This window comes from Engystomops pustulosus, chromosome 4, assembly GCF_040894005.1.
Source record: "Engystomops pustulosus chromosome 4, aEngPut4.maternal, whole genome shotgun sequence".
NCBI classification, from domain to species: Eukaryota; Metazoa; Chordata; class Amphibia; order Anura; family Leptodactylidae; genus Engystomops; species Engystomops pustulosus.
This window is the reverse complement of record NC_092414.1, coordinates 63,427,278-63,449,671: the sequence shown is the minus strand read 5'-3', so window position 1 is coordinate 63,449,671 and position 22,394 is coordinate 63,427,278. Positions and strand designations below refer to the sequence as shown.

Genomic DNA, 22,394 nt, shown 5'->3' with positions numbered 1-22,394 from the left:
TATAATAACTTTAAACCTGGACAGCCCTTTTGAAAAGAACAAGGGTATTGGTTAAATAATTCCCTTGGCAGTTATCTAATTCTAAACCAGTTTGGTGACACTGAACTGAACATACAGCCCATTTGTTGATACTTATAGACTAGTACCAAAATTTAGAGAACATTGTATAATCATGTTATTTTTTTCAGAAATAATGTAATCTCCATTGAACAACTTTTGATGGATTTTTTGTAAGGGGTTCAGCATGTGGCTAGTACCGTGTTTTACGAAATAACCAAAGTATATCAACATAAAACCTTTATTCTGTAAAAATGTGATGCTCGTAATTAGAGAACAGAAATAAAAGAATAAAGGATTAAAATTACATAAAACTTTTATTCTGAAGGTTATTCCAATGAACAATCAGTATCCATTGTACACGCCTTTACTTTGAATGACCCCAACACATCTGTAGCCACAGGACATCACTAGTCACTCACACTGCACTGGGGTGATTTTGGTCCAGTCTCTTCTGTGACTGTTGTGGGTTTCTCGGCCATGACTTTGTCACCGTGGATTTTTTAGAGGTTTACTATTGAGTTCTGATGAGAACTCTGTACTAGCCGTTTCATTGTCTCAATGTTTTTTGTTTCAAGAAACTGCTTTACCTGTTTTGCTTTGTGGCATGGGGCATTGTCCTGCATAAAAAATTGCTGGCTGCAGTGACCTTATGAGAGGTTTGGTTACTTCAGAGTGGGGTTTCAGTCTAAATGCTCTTAACTGTTGAGCCAGATCCTTATCCTGTTTAGTGCTGAACTAGCGAGCAATTCCAGAGGCAATGCTGAAATGATTACCCGTGGAGATTCTCTGCATTATCCTATCCCTTCTTGTATTTGTCTTTTGAGGGCGACCAGCCTTCTTGAGGGACTTGAATGAGTTTGTGATGTTGTAAAGATGCAATATTCTAGAAATCACAGACTTGCAATGACCAGCTTCTCTTGCTATGGCTAGACCAGCTTCTCCCCTTTAACCTTCACACCTAAACAACCTTCTGCTAAAGGGTTTCAGTCACTTTTGAACCATGTTTGCAAAGTCAGTGATACTGAAACGTTAGGCTTCCAGTTAATTTCCTTAATTATCTGACAAATAATTAAACAAATTAGGACTAGGTAATACAATAGATACACTCTATGAAAGAAGCTTAAAATTCTTCTATTTTACTCATGTTAGGATATATTCACATAGGACTACACAATGACCTTGACATTTAGGAAATTGTGTTTTGCTCTATAATTTTTATCTTCAGTGTGTGTGGGATTATTGTAATATGTGCACCCACCTTTTCAGCCATACTGGCTCGCCTGATTGGCAAGATTAATGGAAGATTATTAGGGTCAATTGCAAAACTAGTGGGGAAGGAAATGCATTGTACTTCATAGGGTGTCTTACAGATATGAAGGACTATTGTATCTGGGGACAGAAGTCCTTTAACATACCTGAATAGAATCTATTTGCAAGGATCCATTGCTTTCTTCTAAAACCAGCCAGTCCTATTATCAGACAGAAATCAGTTTCAGACTGGTAAAAGAAGCTGTGTCTGACATATTATACTGCATCTGATTGTATCGCTGGAAATGTACTCAAGGGTTAGTTGGGATCACATGCAAGAAACAGAAAACCCCACAGGTTCCAGCATGAATCCCTTTGCTTAACAGCCGGATATCCTTAGAGATTAAAGAGGGAAGGATTCAGATGTTGCTCTCGGTAACTTATTGTATTGTGTGAGTCTCAGATGGCACACTACCTTTTTTGGAAGATCTTTCTTTACTCTCTGTGGGTTTTTTTTTATAAAGAGATTCTTTAATTTAATTGAAATAAAGAGAAGGACATTCCTCATTGGGAGGTCATGCTAGCTTTCTGCAGTCATTATGCTACCAAAATTTACTAATTTTTATGTTAAAAGAGAGTAAGATCCCAATTTAATGCACTTCATATATTCATGTATGCAAAGCTGCATTAGACTAAACCGAAAAGAATGTTGTTTACTTATTTGCTTGTTACAAGCACAAATGCCAGCGGAGATCATTACCACTAGATTATACTAGAGCAGTGATTTTCAACCTTTTTTGAGCCGCGGCACACTTTTTATACTTAGAAAATCCTGGGGCACACCACCAACCAAAATAGCACAAAATGACACCAAAACAGCCATATTATACATATAGTTAATAATATAGATTCTAAATTTATTTTACTCACTCAGTGTGAAACCTGGGCCTGTTTCGATAAACCCAAAAGGGATATCCTGGCAGGAATGGTGGAAAGACACACACGAAGCTCTTCCTCAACAGTTCTCCCTGGTTTTAGTATATGGTGCTGATTATTATGTGGCTCATATACTGCAAAATAAAGGGGTACAATGAGAAGTACTATGGCCATGAGGCCATACTCAGCATATGAGCTGGTACTTGTAGTACTCCAGCCTCATGACTATAGTATTTCTCATTTTACATTTCTCTGGGAAACAAAACACAGGGGGCACCATAGATTGGGGAACTTTCCCCGCGGCACACCTGACCATGTGTCGCGGCACACTAGTGTGCCACGGCACACTGGTTGAAAATCACTGTACTAGAGTACTGCAATAGAAGAACCTGCTGCTGCGTGGCTGGATTAAAGGGGTTGTTCAGGGGTTAAACAACATGGCTGCTTTCTTCTAAAAATAGTATAACACCTGATCGTTGTCTGCGCAGGTATTGCAATTGTATAGAAATGGACGGACAACCCCTTTAAAGAAAACCTGTCATTGATCCTAAAATACTTGAATTTCTTGTAAAATAATAACCCTCATAACTGATATTCATCTGGGAAACTTCATAGTAAAATGACAATTGGGTGTTACTATTCTCCTTGTCAAGTGGTCGTGTTTTGTCAGCACTGATAAGACAATGTCAGAATGTCTAATCGATAACACCCAATTATGGATTTTTCCATGGGTTTCATGTGAAAGAGAAATAGAATGGGTCAGATTTACTAATCCGCTCTATTATTTAAGCAGCATACATTTGAACTATTCAAGCTGGAGATCTGCCACATTTATCACATTGGCTCATGCTGGTTGATACATTTTGCACATGTTTAGACACTATTGTCAGGATCTTTTGGCTGACCTTCCATATTGTCAATGCAAGAGCATGCCTAGGCTTGCCACATGCAACACAAATTGCACAAATCATTAGTACAGCGTGTGTACATGGAGAACACTTTTTATGTCTATTATATCCATTTTGAGCCCACTGTTATCCGTCCACTCTTGGTAGGCTCATAAAGTACTCAGTCTGTATGTGCCTTCAGTACACACACCCATGCCTGGGCAATAACCTACAAAATGTCCTCCATAATCCCGTATACTCTGAATTCGTTTTTCCTGCACTTACCGTTTTCCCTTACTTAACCCTTATGTCTCTTCGCTTCGTGTCCTGAATTCTTCCTATCCCCGATAGAAAAAATGGTAGAAAAACTGTTTTCTCTGAAACTCTACAAACATTATTAAATGTGTGGCAGAGGCACTTTTATGTCCTCTGCATGTACACCCACCATGACGGCTTTGTCACCCTCTGGTGACGTCATAGTTACGCGGGCAGAGAGCATAGAAGTGCCACCACCAGCACTCCTGGGAACCTGAAGAGCAGAAGAAGACATCTGGAATGAAGAGGATGGCAGGGGTGAAAGCCAGAGGGTAGGTATATACATTTATTTTTTTTGAAGGGGGTGGGCTAATCATTTAATTAGTGAGGGGCCACAGATGGGCATTTAATTAGTGAGGGGGCATGGCTGCACATTTCATTAGTGAGGGGGCACAGCTGCTCCTGGGCATTTCATTAGTGAAAGGGGACAGCTGGACATTTATTTAGTGAGGGGATGCTGCAGGACTTTACATTAGTCAGGGGGCACGGCTGGCCATTTAATTTTTGAGGGGAGTCTGCTGCCGGACATTTTATTAAAGAGCAGCAACTGCATTTCCCACCCTAGGCTTATGTTTATGTCAATAGGTTTAACCTTGGCCAGATCTGTGCTTTGCCACAATTCTGTCCTCATTGGGCAGTTCCTTAAACCTCATGATTCTCCTGTGCTCTGACATGCACTGTAAGCTGTGGGGTCTTATATAGACAGGTGTGTGCCTTACCTAATCAAGTTCAATCAGTTTAATTAAACAAGCTGGTATCCAATGAATGAGCAGAACCATCTCAAGGAGAATCAGAAGGAAATAAGATAAGATAATCCTTCATTAGTCCCACAGTGGGGAAATTTTCAGCGTTACAGCAGCAGAGACAGTACAGAGTGTGCAGTACAAGCAATGACAGAACAATAATAAATGAACAAAAAGAAAAAAAAGGGATGAAAAGATAAAAAAGAAGACAAGCAATGATCGGCAGTTTGATATTCAGTCTGGCTAGGTGGTGAGCACAGCTTACTTCTGTTTGGGCCTTGTTTGTTGAACAGCCTGATCTTAGCAGGGAGGAGGAATGACTTCCGATAACGCTCCCTTTCACACTTGGGGTAAAGCAGCATGCAAGTTAAATATGAGTGTCACAGCAAATGGTCTGAATACTTTTAAGTTAACCTTGTGGCCCACTGGGGTCTTTTTACTCCACTGGTAGGCAGCCAAGAAAAGAGGTATGTGTGCTTCCAGACACGTGGCTGGTTAAGGACAGACAGTATGCTTACTTGCTTGTCAGAAATGTTGATATGGTTGTTATATTTTTATATATATATATATATATATATATATATATATATATATATTACACCCCAAGAATTGGCACATGACTATGGGTTGACTACGATAAAATGCTGTCCCTCTTTTTAAGCTGTATGAAAAAAAAAAATATATATATATATATAACAACCCACATTCTTAATTTAAAGAGAAGGAAATGACTACAACTATACCACTGAGAATTCTTCTTTTACACAGTTTAGTAAGAGATGGAGATATTCTTTCAATTCTAAATATTACATTGAGCAGACTCATGTGTAAAACACTGTTAAGTTGTCCAGCAACAGTAAGGTTAAGACCTAGAAAGACACAAAACAAGGGGCGGGAGTGTGACTCAGAACAGCATGGTCCCTGATCATTTTCTGGGAAAAGATTTTTCTTGGCAAGCTCCAATCAATATTTCTCTTCCTGGCCAGTACTAGGAATGCCTCCCCTGGGGGACAGTCAATCCTTTCGGGATTGTTCATCCAAATTCATTTCCTGTCTTCAAGGTTGACAGGGCAGCAGGCCTGTCCAGGGAGCCTGGGGACGGCATCCAAAGATGAGCACTTAGCACAAAACAAAGGAAGAAAAATTGAGACTGATTAAAACAGGTGGTGTCTACTTGTGCACATATGTACAGGATTTGTCAGGACTCTAATTTCTAACGTTGAAGTTTAAGGAAGTCATTTGTCAAACTAGTGAGTATATCAGACATGGAATGCGTATAGCTTTATATTACTGGAGCTGTATATAGCATTCTTTCTTTACTTCTACTGTTTGTATTATAATAATAACAACAATCTTTTTTTATATAGCGCCATCATATTCGGTGCTTGATAAAACATAGGGGACATATACAAATAAAATACTACATTACAGAACCAATACATAGTGATATGGAACAATAAGAGTGAGGGCCCTGCTTGCAAGACCTTGCAGTCTATAAGTAGAGCTGACAATTTTCTAGTGACCTCAATTTCCACAGATTTCCACAAATTTATATTTATTTCTTTTTTTGGGGGGGGGGGAGGGGTTTACTAAAAAAGCATCAAAGAACTATGCTTAGAGGTTAGGCTTAGACATGTAGTGCCGTTCTATATTCGTTACCTATACATGTATTTACATAGATTACCCTGCCTCTCCTGGCCCAACAGTCATCATCGGTTCCTCCCATGACATATACAGTAAGTGTGTGTACAATGCCATGACAAAGCATTGGCTAACTTAGTGGAAAATGACCAAGGGAAGGAAAAAGGATCTGCCTGACCAACCCCCTCTAACTAATAAATTGACACGGATAACTTCTTATTAATTGGAAGGTGATTGGTCACAGCATTTATTGTCATGTATAAGCATTTATAAGTCATGTTTAACAATCTGAAAGACAAACTTTTATGAACACACAAAATTATACAACATTGTACAAGTTTTGTTTAAATTAGGAAAGGCAGAGTTCTAGACAACAGACCCAATAATTACCACCAATACTATTAACAAGAATTCAGTCCAGTCTTCACTTAATTCACAAATACTCAGAAAACACGCTTGGCATGCGGTGCCACAACTAGCGCCAACCTCCTAGCCAGTGGCCAGAGCAGAGGGGACTAACAATACAACTTAGTGAAACCAACCAGGTCCTAAGGGTCCACCCTGTGAAGGAGCCTAGAAGAAATCACATCATAACTTCCGGACTTAAACAACCACCACCATTTTTTTATTATCAACTTTTGAATGTATTTACTGTTGCCAAGAACCCGCCTCGCCACAGCATCCCGTCTTGAGGGGGTCATGCCATGCCCCTCCACACAAGTACCGCAAAACCATCCGCTTTAGCTAAGCCGTAATTGAACACGTACAAACCCAAATCAGTCGAGTGAACACATCCGGGCCTGTGTAACTTGCCTCCTGCTCAAGCAACTCATGCCAAACCACTAGGCCCATGTTCAATCTCACAAACTTGGAAACACACTTACTTATCTTAATATGAGTTTGATTGCCAACGTCACCGCATTCCTTTATTGCACTCTGCGCACCATCTCTGACCAAACAATCAAGCTCTCTGAATGCACATCCAACAACAAAACAAATCCATTTTTATTGCCTTGATCAAGGGATGCATAGTCAAACTCCTCACGTCGTTCCCACCCACATGTAGCAAGAACACATGGGGTATCCCACTTCTGAAAGGCCTTGTGCAATCTTAACCTCACCTTATTCCAACAAAGCCCCCGAAAATCCAACCAGCAGACGCTTATCATTTCCTCATAAAGCCCTAAACACCTACCACCCAAACACAGCTCTCTTTGTCTTGTCTGAACTTGTCTAGGCAAGACAAAGCATCTGCTATAGTGTTATAAACCCCTGGCACATGCACTGCACAAAACATCACACTGAAGCTCAGGCTTCGCAAAACCAAATGTCTTAACAACACAATCACCACTGGAGAAGAAGTTGTCTGCTGATTAATGACCTGGACTACTGACATGTTGTCACAATGGAAGACCATGCACTTGTCCTACCATTATTTTCCGCCAAAAACCTATCCCACACTGTCAAGTCAGTTCTGTGCCCGCTCTAATAAAGTGCTCCAGCTGTCTGATCCCAGCTTTAGCCTTTGCCAGATGGCGGCAAACAACTCTCCCCATTGGCATGATGGGGCAGGCAAAATTCTACTTCCCTAACAACAATTGCAATGTAGTGTAGTGCAGTGTAACTTTTGTCTTAACCAACACCTCCTGCACTGCCATCTGAAGGTCTGTCAACTTAGCCTCAGGTAGCCGGCACTCCATCCGCCCCAAATCTATTTCGATCCCCAAAAAACACAAAGTCTTGACCGGCCCCGCTGTTTTGTCTGCCACCAGCGGAACCCTCGAACTCTGCAAACATCTCCACCAGCAAAGTAAGCAACACTTTGCACCCTCTAGCTGGATCAACGCACTAGAAGTCGTCCAGAAAATGTATGACTGACTTTGAACCCGAAACTTCCTGGATGAACCACTCCAAAAAGGCCTGCCTCCCACACCAGTGCCATCGTTGCATCAAATAGACCTCAGAAAGGCATCAATATCGTCATTTACCGACTCTTAATGTGCCTAAACTTCCCCTCCTCTTTTTTGGCACCAACCCCAGCGGAGATCCCTTCACTGCCAGTTGATGATTTGAGGGTAAGGGACCCAAAATCCTACCAAACGCCACCTCCTTTTGCAACTTGTCCCTAACAACCTCAGGACACTCTGCCACCGACTTCAAATTTCCCACAAAACATGCCCACACCCCTTCTCTGAAATGAACCTGGAACCCTTCCTTTAAACCCTCTATCAACAAACCGGCCTTCTCCTCTTTTGGATACTTCTTGAGCCACGGCATCATGGCGTTGAGTCGCAACGGCGTCCTCCTCGTTCTCAGCACCGTCCCCTGCCCGCTACTGTTGACCTCTCCCTCTCTTGAAGCATCTGGACAACGGATGGTTGGCCCCTCCGCACCCCGAGCACTCGTGTCTAAACACGCAAGATGCCCCCCAGGTGCACAAGCTTTCATTATAGCACCAGCAAACTCCCCTCTTGAAATCGCCTCATGGGCCCCCAGATTTTCCCCTGTCAGGCCCTGCCAGAAAGGACGGGCCCGCCATTGGCACTCTTCCAAAATAATAACCCCTGACAGGTCCCCTAGGCGCTGTCATCAACCTCATCCACAAGGCTATGTCCCTGTGATCCCACTCCAAAGACGGCTGCACAGCCATCAGCTGACGAAACAGTTTGTCGTACCATAGCTATGCCATTCCCCCGCGCGTTTTGTATGCCTCCCATATGGTCTCAAAATAACACCACTGCCCAGAACAGCACTCTGGGTGCTTCTCGACGACCATGCTTCCCAGCACCGCAAACGCGTTCAGCCAATTACCAAACATTCGAAGAATCAACCTGATTCACCTGCGCTCCCCATCTTCCTCCTTCCTATGCTCCTTCCCTTTTTTTCCACCGCTCAATGCTAAAATGCTCTAGCGGCAGCAAAGTCAAAATATCAATATTCTCCCTCTTCCAAATTTTTTCCTTCACCTCTAACTTTAAGAGGCATGCCAAAACAAACATACATGCTTGTCTTCGCTGCATCTGACATGGAAGCGACTTTTTAGTGGTGTCCTCCTTCTCCATCTGCACCCCAGTTTCAGCCAAGCTCCAAGCCACCTGCTCAGAAGCCACACCCATTGTTTCAACAACACCCGATGGTTCAAGCCCCCAGCTACCATGCCCTCTGCAGGCCCCTACTGGCCCTGATCACTGCAACCCCCCAGATTCCTCTCCCACTTTTACTAACCACTGCACTTCCTGCAAAATCTTTTGTTGTGCCCCAATTCAGAACACCTAGACTCTGACAGACCTACCCCACTATCATGTCCCAATGTGAAATTTGTAGCCATGTGTGTAGGTGCCAGTGGAGCTGTAGATCCACCTGGATGGGCAGCGCCACCAACTCCTGCTGCCACCGTGGTACTGGTAACTCCCGAGCCGGCTCCTGATCCTGGCAGGGGCAGCAGTCCAGCCGCAACTGCTGCTGGCCGAGGTGCTTGTCCCACCTCTAAGGGACCCGGTGTGGGCATCAGCTCCATCACAGCTTCTCCAGAAGCTGGCGGAGGAGCTGGTACTCAAACTAATCCTGGGAAGGCCGCACCCAAGGCCCTGCCGCAATGTCTCCAGGATAGCCGCCTCGGCGCTGCTGTCAACCTGTGACGGGAAAAGAACAGACGAGACACCGCGCACATAGGACTGATCCCCAGCCTGACCGTCTCTGCTGCCACCGGGCGCCTCTGAAATCGGCACTACTCCCTTCCCCCCTACCCCCTTGACTTCTTGTACACTCCTGGAAAAGGGGAACTCCCTCCCCCACCCCCGCCTGCTTCCCACCCTGCATGTCTCTGGGCTCTCACTCATCTTCCTAGAGGGAGCGCCATCTTGCGGTCTCACCTCCGCCCAACAGCAGAAACGAGCCCTAGCTGCTTCGCCTGGCCTGGCCTCAGGTGACTCCTCCTCAGACCCGCTGCTGCCTCGGCTCCTGTGGCATGATTCGCCCCCCGCTTCTCCAGGCCTAACCTGCGGCACCCTTTTTCTGGTGCCGCCACCTCCTCCCGCCCTCCTGGGACCTCGAGCACTCACCGCTGGCCTGGTGATGTCTGAACTGCTCATCATCCTCTGGTTTCCACTCCGCTGCGCTCAGCCATACGCTGCGGCCTCCGGAACTGCTGCACTCTCAATGATTCTCCGCGCTGATCCCCCACTGCCATCCACCCGACCGCCGCACAGCCTCCTCCACTGAACCGGCTCCAGCTACAATTCCTGCCCCCCGACAGGGACCTCAAAGGGCTAAGTAGTTCTGGAGGCCTGGAACGCCTCGACCTTGCTGGCCGTCCAGGTAAGGCACCCCTGCTTGCCCCAGGATTTGCATCTGCTCCCTTATCCAAACAGGTCCCCTAGCCTCTGCCTGCTCCCTCATTCTAGCCATAAATGCTTCTAACTCGGCCAAACTAGCCTCACTATCCCTATGATACTCCAACAATTTTCTAAAGCCAAGAAGATGACTTCCCTTACCTAAGTGCCTATATATTTCCCATCTCTAGCTCCTCCCCCCTATTAAAAAAAACACCTATCACCCACCGCTAATAATCCAACCCCCACTACTACTACTCCCATCATTTTCCCTTCCCTCTCAGCCCTGCCTGTCATGGCAGTACTGCTCCTTCCTGCAGCCGGCCACGTACTAACATTCACAGCTCCCAACCGTCCCCACACTGTGACACAGACTTAATGTACTGATATATAGAGAGGGATCTTCTTAGAGATTATTATTGTAATTATGGAGACAATTATTATTATTATACATTTTTATTATTTTTATTATTATGAAGACAATTATTAATAATAGTAAAAATAATAATCCTCTCCATAATAAAAATAATAATAATAAAAATAATAATAATTGTCTCAATAATTACAATAATAATCTCTGAGAAGATCCCTCTCTATATATCAGTGCATTAAGTCTGTGTCACAGTGTAACAGTAGAAGTTACCAGCTCTTAGTTACCAAAAATCATCCAATTGCTCTTTGCTAAGCTTGTAGCCTAGTGGACAGAGGCTTTGTGTCTTTATAGCACATGGACTGTGTAGGCTCTAGGTTCAAATCCCAACCTGGCTAAAAATGTTTTTATCAATATTACTGAGAAGATGATTTTTATTATTATAATATGGTAAAAATTTGAGGCGTGGCCAGGGAGTAATTGGGGGTGTGGCTTAGGGGGATTGCCGCGGCACGCTACGTGTCCCTCTTTCCCTTCCAGAAATGTTGGGAGGTATGGGCAAAAATGTGTTCAGTGGTCTTTACACACAAAAAGCTACTGGTAAGGCTCTGCTTTTCTGTCGACCTCTTAGCCATGTACCGTGTAACATGGAAACTGTATTTATCAGGCAAATGTTTCAAAACTGTTGTCTGTATGAAAACAGCCCACAGAAACCAAGTACAGCACAGCTTTCACTTCACTATAGCAGCCTGAGTAATAAAAGCTGAGCTTTCATTGGTTAATTACTATGTGCAATAATCACAGGTTTTTTTAACAGCATTAATAAATGAGGCCTGCAGTATAATCTATGGTGTCAATTATTAACACCATATTTGTCAGCACATTTTTGTCAGGTTTCCCGTCGATGCCGTTTTGCCCCGGGATTTCGCCGCACGCGATCGGATTTTGGTGCATCGGCGCCGGCCTGCACGCGACAGAAATCGGGGGTGCGGGCCACCGGACCACCCGACCAATTCGGACAAGGCACGGGATTTAACAATTAGAAATGTGTCGTGACATGCACTTACAAGCACCGGATATAGGAACTCTGGTGCACGATCTTAGGGAATCACGGCAGACCCTAATCCTTGTTGGACAACGCACTGTGGGATCGAGACAGGACGGGGTAAGTAAATCTGCCCCAATATTTATGAGGCCTATCCAGTATCTCCTCGAATTATTACATCACCGTTTAGTAGGGTGAAATGTTAAACATGAACCTGATTAACGGAGGGTATACACTCACCGGCCACTTTATTAGGTACACCATGCTAGTAATGGGTTGGACCCCCTTTTGCCTTCAGAACTGCCTCAATTCTTCGTGGCATAGATTCAACAAGGTGCTGGAAGCATTCCTCAGAGATTTTGGTCCATATTGACATGATGACACAGTTGCCGCAGATTTGTCGGCTGCACATCCATGATGCGAATCTCCCGTTCCACCACATCCCAAAGATGCTCTATTGGATTGAGATCTGGTGACTGTGGAGGCCATTTGAGTACAGTTAACTCATTGTCATGTTCAAGAAACCAGTCTGAGATGATTCCAGCTTTGTGACATGGCGCATTATCCTGCTGAAAGTAGCCATCAGATGTTGGGTACATTGTGGTCATAAAGGGATGGACATGGTCAGCAACAATACTCAGGTAGGCTGTGGCGTTGCAACGATGCTCAATTGGTACCAAGGGGCCCAAAGAGTGCCAAGAAAATATTCCCCACACCATGACACCACCACCGCCAGCCTGAACCGTTGATACAAGGCAGGATGGATCCATGCTTTCATGTTGTTGACGCCAAATTCTGACCCAAACATCCGAATTTCGCAGCAGAAATCGAGATTCATCAGACCAGGCAACGTTTTTCCAATCTTCTACTGTCCAATTTCGATGAGCTTTTGCAAATTGTAGCCTCAGTTTCCTGTTCTTAGCTGAAAGGAGTGGCATCCGGTGTGGTCTTCTGCTGCTGTAGCCCATCTGCCTCAAGTTCGACGTACTGTGCATTCAGAGATGCTCTTCTGCCTACCTTGGTTGTAACGGGTGGCGATTTGATTCACTGTTGTCTTTCTATCAGCTCGAACCAGTCTGCCCATTCTCCTCTGACCTCTGGCATTAACAAGGCATTTCCACCCACAGAACTGCCGCTCACTGGATGTTTTTTCTTTTTCGGACCATTCTCTGTAAACCCTAGAGATGGTTGTGCGTGAAAATCCCAGTAGATCAGCGGTTTCTGAAATACTCAGACCAGCCCTTCTGACACCAACAACCATGCCACGTTCAAAGGCACTCAAATCCCCTTTCTTCCCCATACTGATGCTCGGTTTGAACTGCAGGAGATTGTCTTGACCATGTCTACTTGCCTAAATGCACTGAGTTGCCGCCATGTGATTGGCTGATTAGAAATTAAGTGTTAACGAGCAGTTGGACAGGTGTACCTAATAAAGTGGCCGGTGAGTGTATATGATTGTATAAAATATAACATGACAAGAAAGGTGTGTGATTTCCCTTTAAGACTTGCTGCTGTGTGAGTAATTGTGGCAGCAGCCAATAGGATTGCAGGGCTGTATTTTAAGGCAAGGAAAAAACATTAGTTGGTGCCAGTCGGTAAACGCTTGCGGACAATCAGATGAGGGCTTTTCTTAAACTCCTGGAGTTTAAACCCATCAGACACTTCATAGCCTGGGATAGCAGACAGACATTAACACACAAATACCTCCTGGCAGCCATATTTGAGTATTTCAGAAGAGCAAGACTCCCCACTCACAGTACAAGTACTACTTTTTCCCAGCAATTTACCTCGCAAGTCACTTTGAGGACAACAAACCGAGCATCTGCAGAGTCATCTTCCCCTGTGCCTTAGGACCATACTTTTTTTTTTAACACACGCCAATTTTTCCATCATCGCAAACTGATGTTCCAGCAAATTCGATTCAAAGCTTTGGTAGACGTGCACACCCGTCATCAGCTAATGACCCAATATCGCACATGGACAAGAAAAAAACCACCCCTGTAGTCAGTCAGTTCCAGCACCCAAGGAAGAGCAAAAAGAGCAAAAAACTTCAGTCGAGCAAGAGGAAAGTCTATAAGAAAGTTACAAACATCTCTTTATCTACTGCTCACAGAATGCAGGATGACAGCTGCAAGAACAACATGGAGAAGACCAGGAACCAGTATGGATGAACCCACTGCACATAACGCACACACAACTCAATCACTGTAGGTAGTCACATGCAGTCTCTGAAGGCAGGTACATACACCCCTACTACACACATGCTGTGGCGTTACCTCCCTTAAGGTACATTCACACGGCGGTATGCCCGCCGTGCTGGGATACCGCCGTGTGCTGGAGAGGAGGAGGAGGTGACCCCTCCTCCCTCCATAGAGAATAGCGGCGCACGGCCGCACACACGCCGAAAGATAGAGCATGCTCTATCTTTTTGCGGTGTGTGGCCCGGATCGGTGCCACACATGTGTGACACCGTATCTGGCCCGCACCGCTATTGCCGTCTATGGGGACGTACATGCAGCCGCAAATTTGCAGCCGCATGTACGTCCCCGCAGACGGCTATGTGAATGTGCCCTTCGTATGCCCAGAGTCAGGGCACTAGAGAGGCCATGGTTTCCCTGCAGGTTTTATCCACACATTTTTTTTTCCTATTTTGAGCTACTTACATTAAACATTTTTAGAAAAAAAATACATTACAATGAAATGTCACAGTATTTAATTCGCTATACTGAGTTGTTTCTTTTATTTCTATAAATGCATGTAAAATGTTCCAATAAATATTTCTATTACTTATTGAAATAAGTAATAGAAATATTTAATTATTTTCATAGAAAAAGTTAATAATTATTCGGTGGCTAATATCTACTATTGCTTGAGTAGGTGTTTGCTCCCAGCTCCACCATTCAGCCTCTGCTCTCTGCCTCTCTGATGTTGGCAGGAAAGACATGAGGATATCATAGTGCCCACTGGCTTCTCAGCTGAAGGAAGCAGAGGAGCTGGGGGCAAACTAGAAAAAGTGACATAATTTATTTATTTGCAGCAAAAAGAAAAAAGGGACATTATTATTGGACTCAGTGGGGGGAATTAGTACACCACTCTTAAAATTTCCCCTGCTGGCGGACCTGTGCCTATATGCATAGTCCTGGCGGAGTGTTTTGCTTTGTCTTCCGACTGGTCTAGGACCCAACACATCCATAGTGACGTGCGGGTCGTACAAACCAGAAAAAGTATCTGAGAAAGGGAAATTTAAATGGTTTCTTTGCCAGAAAACTGGCATAAAAGCAATAGTAAATCTGGGCCAGTTTCTGAGCACTAGGGGAAGGGGTGGGCCGCGCACCAATTTTCTGACGGACTTTGCATGCTCTTTTCGGTGGAAATGTGTGCGCCACATTTGTATCATTTTGTAGCACGGCTGCACTATTCTTCATGCGACCCAAATTTCTGCACTGAAAGGGGACAGATTTAACATGTTAACAAGTCTGACAGAAATGTGTTGCACAGCCCATCTTGGCCCAAGGTGCACCAAAAAAAAAGCGGTGCACTCTGTTGGAGCAGTGCAGAGGGCGTCAGATTCATGAAGAATGAGTGCCAGAAATCCTGAATCTGGCGCCCTCTGCACTATACACAGGACTGTTCTTAGTAAATGTGCCCCAGTGTGTGCGTACTATGGGAAGGGGTGGACTCTAGGGCATTGTGTAAGGGGAGGGATAAGAGGCATGTGCAAAACTCCTGGCAATGCATAGGCAGGCTGGTAGTTGCGAATAGCGCCCTCTCAAGTCATGAGCTGTTAGGGAGATTGATCACCTCTCTAGAAAGTTTCTAGAATCTGAGATGTATTGCAATTGCAGCTGTAGCTACTGCCTAGTAAGGCAACAGTTAATTGGTATATGTAATTAACCAATTATGTGGTCAGAGTAGAGGGCCTTACCTCATGGTCTGTCTCAGTAGAGTCAAGTCAGAGTGAGCAGCAGATGCACTTCTAGTGCATCAGGCCTACTGCCTAGCAAAAGGGGCAAGTCCCAGAATGCCCAGAACTGCAGATTCCAACACTTGCACTCAGTTCCATCTGAACCAGCCCAGTCTGCAACTACTATAAGGCTGTGGACCAGCTCTCCATGACCATTCCAGCTTAAAGGATCTGCTGTTATTGTTCTGGCCATTGCCTGTTAAATAAAGAACTGTAAGTTGATTTTGCACAACATTGCCCACGTCTGATCCATGGATATGGCTGCTGACCACCACAGGCTTCCCCATCCATCACCCAAGGGATTCATCCTACAGACACCTGAGTGGTTTGCCCAGGGAGAAAACATTGCATCAGCCTATCCCTTCATATTTCTTGCAGACACCCCCTGCGGGAGACCTACCAGGCTGTAGGCCAGTCCTCCGGTCCCCATACCAAGCACCATGACCACAGCGTGCCCAGCGGCGCTATATAAATAAAGGAATTATTAAAAACATTGCAAAGCAAACCCCCAAGCTCCCAACAATTAAAAATAAAATAAAGTGTGTTCACACCACAATAAACAAGGTATATATGTGTTATTGTGAATAAAGTATTCACAATGTCTAAAGTAAATGCAGAGAAAATGAAACGAGAGGGAAACCTATAACGCAAAATAAAGTCAGACGGTTGCTTACTATTAATCCCATGGTAGAGACGCTTGAGTGTATACAAAGTAAATCCTTACAGACATGATTAAGGAGTGTGGTTTTCCTGGAGTTGTCCCCTCACTACACCACATGTTTCACATTCACTTTCTCAAGGACAGGCTGTGGGGAGAAGTGTACCAGAAAGTCGTCTATTTAAAGAGAGAGAGAATTTTTAAATCATTTTATTACTTTCTGTAAAGTCAAACGTGTACATCCACTGAGATTACAATGCCTTTAACCGGTTAAGGACCGGGCCCTTTCCTGTTTTTTCATGTCCATTTTTCACTCCCCACCTTCAAAAATCTATAACTTTTTTATTTTTACACGTAAAGAGCTGTGTGATGGCTTGTTTTCTGCGTAACAAATTGCACTTCATAATGATGGTATTAAATATTCCATGCCATGTACTCGGAAGCGGGAAAAAAATTCCAAATGCAATGAAAATGGTGAAAAAACGCATTTGCGCCATTTTCTTGTGGGCTTGGATATTACGTCTTTCACTGAGCGCCCCAAATGACATGTCTACTTTATTCTTTGGGTCGGTACGATTAAGGGGATACCAAATTTGTATAGGTTTTATAATGTTTTCATACATTTACAAAAATTAAAACCTCCTGTACAAAAATAATTTTTTTAATTTTGCCAACTTCTGGCGCTAATAACTTTTTTATACTTTGGTGTACGGAGCAGTGGGTGGTGTCATTTTTTGCGAAATTTGATAATATTTTCAATGATATCATTTTTAGGACTGTACGACCTTTTGATCACTTTTTATACATTTTTTTAGATTTTTCAAAATGGCAAAAAAGTGCCATTTTCGACTTTGGGCGCTATTTTCCGTTACGGGGTTAAACGCAATGAAAAACCGTTATCATATTTTGATAGATCGGGCATTTTCGGACGCGTTGATACCTGATGTGTTTATGATTTTTACTGTTTATTTATATTTATGTCAGTTCTAGGGAAAGGGGGGTGATTTGAAATTTTAGGTTTTTTTATTATAATTTTTTTTTTTTAAACTTTTTTTTATTTTTATTTATACTATTTTTCAGACTCCCTAGGGTACTTTAACCCTAGGTTGTCTGATTGATCCTATCATATACTGCCATACTACAGTATGGCAGTATATGGGGATTTTCTTCCTCATTCATTACAATGTGCTATCAGCACATTGTAATGAAGGGGTTAAAACGAAATAGCCTCGGGTCTTCGGAAGACCCGAGGCTACCATGGAGACGGATCGCCGCCCCCCGATGACGTCACGGGGAGTGGCGATCCCAGGTAAGATGGCGGCGCCCATGCGCCGCTATCTGTTTGAGGCTGCCGGCAGCTTTGCCGGCAGCCCACGCTGCAAAAACACCCGCGATCGGTGCTAGCACCGATCGCGGATGTTACCGGTAAGCCTTTGCTGCAATATGCAGCAAAGACTTACCGGCTATGGAGAGGGCTCAGCCCGTGAGCCCTCTCCATGCAGCGCGACGCGACCGCCGCCGTGAATACACGGCGGGCGGTCGCGAACCGGTTAAACAATTTGGGACAGTGAATATAATTATATCATGTCTTTGATATCTTCTGATTGGCAATACATCTGTGGATATATTGTAAGGCACACTTGAAAGACACTGCTCCTTTGTATAAAATCATGAGAATGTCTAAAGAAATCAGCCAAGATATCAGGAACTGTGGACTTGCACAAGTCTGGTTCATCCTTGGGTGCAATTTCCAGTACAAACAATTATTCTAAAGTACAAACAAGATAGGAATGTCCAGCCATCTTATCATTCCAGAGGGAGACCGGTTTCAAAGATGAACTTGCTTTGGTACGAAATGTGCATATCAAAAGAACAAAATCAAAACACATTGTGAAGATGCTGGCTGATGCTGGTAAGGTGTGTCATTATCCACAGTGAGACGAGTATTGTATTGACTTGAACTGAAAGACCACTTTGCCAGAAAGAAACTAACTGTGAAACACGGGGTGATAGCATCATCTTGGGGGTTGTTTTGCTGCAGGAGGGACTGGTGCACTTCACAAATTGATGACATCATGAGGAAAGATGTGGCAATACTGAATCAACATCACACATCAACCAGGAAGTTAAAGTGTGGGTGCAAATAGGTCTTCCAAATGGACAATGACACGAAGCTGAATGTCAAACTAGTTACAAAAGGATAACTAAGTCAAAGTTATGTAGTGGCCATCACAAAGTGACACACGCAGCGGTGACAACTAAGCAATGACGTTGCTGGCACTGCCGTTCACCGGGGAACGATGAACCATTTCCTTGGCAGCAAGGAATCTTTATGAGACTACAGGACCTATCATTCGGCTAGGGGTGCAACAGTGTGCCTGAAGCCCACTGTTAATGATAAGAAGCAACATCCACATATGCTATAATATTGTAGGGGGTCTAAAAATACAGTAAAAATTTCATAACAAATTACAATGTTTATAAAAAGGGATCAAAAGGTTGTACAGTGTAAACAATGTAAGCTTAAGCTTACAGCCCAGCCTGCCCCCTGTAGTATACAGCCAGCCCAGCCTTCCCCCTGTAGTATAAAGCCATCCCAGCCTGCCCCCTGTAGTATAAAGCCATCCCAGCCTGCCCCCTGTAGTATACAGCCAGCCCAGCCTGCCCCCTGTAGTATAAAGACATCCCAGCCTGCCCCCTGTAGTATAAAGCCATCCCAGCCTGCCCCCTGTAGTATACAGCCAGCCCAGCCTGCCCCCTGTAGTATAAAGTCATCCCAGCCTGCCCCCTGTAGTATACAGCCAGCCCAGCCTGCCCCGTGTAGTATACAGCCAGCCCAGCCTGCCCCCTGTAGTATACAGCCAGTCCAGCCTGCCCCCTGTAGTATACAGCCAGCCCAGCCTGCCCCATGTAGTATACAGCCAGCCCAGCCAGCCCCCTGTAGTATACAGCCAGCCCAGCCTGCCCCCTGTAGTATGCAGCCAGCCCAGCCTGCCCCCTGTAGTATATAGACCGCCCCCTGTAGTATACAGCCAGCCCAGCCTGCCCCCTGTAGTATACAGCCAGCCCAGCCTCCCCCCTGTAGTATACAGCCGGCACTTTAAAAAAAATAAACGTATATACTAACCCTCCGGCGGCCACGATGCTCAGCGCAGCTCCACGATGTCGGTGCAGCTGCTCTTCTGTCTTCCCCACGCTCCTCTTCTTTCTTCTGTCATCTGTACAGCTGGCAGCGTCATAGTATGCGCCGGCCAGGAAGATACCATGGCCTCATTCCTGCCGGCTGTACAGAAGACGGAGCCGCGGGGAAAACAGGAGGACCTGCACCGACATCGGGGAGCCGCGCTGAGCATCGGGGCACCGGAGGGTGAGTATATAAATTCATTTTTTTATTGACTCGTGTATAAGCTGAGGTGAGGTTTTTCAGCACATTTTTTGTGGTGAAAAACTCAGCTTATACACAAGTATATACGGTAGATAAATATACAATATAGAATAGTGTATATAAATATTCAATATTTATTATATAATTGATTATGCTAATTGCACATTGTAATGAATGGGGAGTAAAATCCACATATACTGCCATACAGTAGTATGGCAGTATATGACAGGATGAATCAGACTACCTAGGGTTAGAGTACCCTAGGGAGTCTGAAAAATAGTAAAAGTAAAAATAAAAAAAGTTTTAAAAAAAAATTATAATAAAAAAACCTACAAATCACCCCCCTTTCCCTAGAACTGATATAAATATAAATAAACAGTAAAAATCATAAACACGTTAGGTATCGCTGTGTCCGAAAATGCCCGATCTATCAAAATATAATAATGGTTTTTCACTGCGTTTAACCCTGTAACGGAAAATAGCATCCAAAGTCGAAAATGGCATTTTTTGTACAGGAGTTTTAATTTTTTTTAAATGTATGAAAACATTATAAAACCTATACAAATTTGGTATCCACGTGATCGTACCGATCCAAAGAATAAAGTATACATGTAATTTGGGACGCAAAGTGAAAGCTGTAAAATCCAAGCCCACAAGAAAACGTCGCAAATGTGGTTTTTCACCATTTTCACTGCATTTGGAATTTTTTTCCCGCTTCCCAGTACACGCCATGGAATATTAAATACCGTCACTATGAAGTGGAATTTGTTACACAGAAAATAAGCCATAACACAACTCTTTATGTGGAAAAATAAAAGAGTTATAGATTTTTGAAGTTGGTGAGTGAAAAATGGAAGTGGAAAAACTAAAAAAAGGCCAAGTCGTTAAGGGGTTAAGGGTCCAGCTATCCACATTGTATCACCCTTCTTGATTTCTGTAATCTCACTCTTCTGCTGTCATTTGTTTACTTTCTTAACTTGCACTGTCATTCTTACAATGAACTACATAAAACACTGATCCATGCTATTTAATAGTTGCTAAATAGATAATAATGTACTCAGGAGCAATAAGATGTTCAAGGTTCAGGTCAGTCAGGTACCCAGGAGCTGAATCACCGTAATGACACATTACACACAATAGAATGCTAAGGGCTGAGTTAAATAACAATAATTTACCACAACAATATGACATTCAGAAGCCGGATTACTGCAATCATATTGTTCAGTTTAACAAGTCATCAAAAAGATCAATTACTATAATACACATGGGAGAGAACACTATGGCACTGGAAAGATTGGCTACCACAGCCATATATGGCATCAATACTGAATTACATACATTATTTATAAACTACAAGTGAGGCCAAGATTTAGCCAATAGCAATTGCAAACACAGAAAAGCATAGAGATTGCAGATGGTAGATTTTTTGGCCCATTCTGTATCATATGATGAAAGCAACTATAATGATTGATTAGGCAGGAATACGTAGTACCCTATAGCTCTTATATAAAGAACATAATTTACTGGATAATACCATACAGTGCATATACCATGTGAGAGGGCTCAGGTAAGGTCATGAATGAGTGCCAAAGAGTGCTCAAATAAATAGTGCTCCACACAGTCCTGAAGGAGATACATATCGTGGGGGGAGATTTATCATACACTGGAGCTCCTTGGGCTGAAATATGATAAAGCCCCACATCCTCTGTCACAGCGGATACATAATGAGGCTTAGACCTGGCGTAGTTTTGCGTAAAAAACGTGAAATTATTCTGCAGAGAATATTTGCAAGTTTTTAGGAAGTGTGTGGGCACGGGACAGGATGCCCTATACTGGCCTGCTCCTCTATTGGCCGTGTCCTTTCACGCTCCGCTTCACACCCCCATGGGGGGTAGGTGGTGTGGTTGAGAGAGTATTTAAGAGCTTCTACGCAAGTTTTCTGATAAAGCACAGATAAATCTCTCCCATAGTGTCTAGATCAGCAAGGACAAATCATTTAAAGACAGAGGGAAAGATTTATCAGAAATGTCTGAGAGCAAAACTGTTCTAGACGTCGTGGCAACCAATCAGAGCTCAGCTTTTATTTTCCCTCAGCAGCTGACAATAAAAGCTGACCCCCCCCCCCCCAGGTTTTGTACACCACATAGGTTTATGTACACCTCTCCAATAGTTTTAGTGCCTCTTCAGAAATCACTTCCATTGTTTTAGTTCTCTTTCTAAAGTTATGTGCCAACTGCTCTGATGGCATTAGTGCCTTTTCCTATACCTGTCTGGTGAAAAGTGTGTGGAGTCAAAGGTGTGCATGCCCACAGATGGGGCACACATGCCATAGGTTTACCACCACTTGTTTTGATGATTCCAAACCAATGCCTCAGGCCGGCGCCACACAGAAACGCCGATGCGATCGGGCCGAGGCCCGCCCCGGTGGGCGCGACTTTGTCTGCGTTTGCGTTCGCAAGCGCAGACAAAGTGCCCTGTGTGGCGCCGGCCTCAGTGTGCCAAGATAATTAGTGCTGTAATAATAATAATTCCTTTATTTATATAGTGCACACACATTACACAGCACTGTACAGAGCTTGCCAATCCAATCAACCTACCAGTATGTTTTGGAGTGTGGGAGGAAACCAGAGGACACGGAGGAAACCCACAGAGAGAACATACAACTCTTTGCTGATGTTATCCCTGGGACTTGAACCCAGGTCCCCAGCACTGCAAGGCTGTAATGCTAACCACTGAGCCACCAGGCTGCCTACCATACAGACTGTATGGTAATGGTATCAATGTAAACATCATCATGTCCTGCAAAAAAAT

The 22,394-nt window shown here is 43.9% G+C and overlaps 1 long non-coding RNA gene across 1 annotated transcript in view; it reads right to left on the bottom strand.

Annotated features, from left to right (window-relative positions):
• Positions 1 to 4,945: 4,945 nt before the first annotated feature.
• The window catches only part of LOC140128980 (uncharacterized), a 44,139-nt gene continuing 26,690 nt past the window's right edge, over positions 4,946 to 22,394 (bottom strand). Inside the window, exons 2-3 of the long non-coding RNA XR_011855223.1 lie at positions 16,215 to 16,375; positions 4,946 to 5,307 (exon numbers count right to left, since the gene is read on the bottom strand). This is a non-coding gene — a long non-coding RNA (uncharacterized lncRNA). The remainder of the gene's footprint in view (positions 5,308 to 16,214; positions 16,376 to 22,394) is intronic.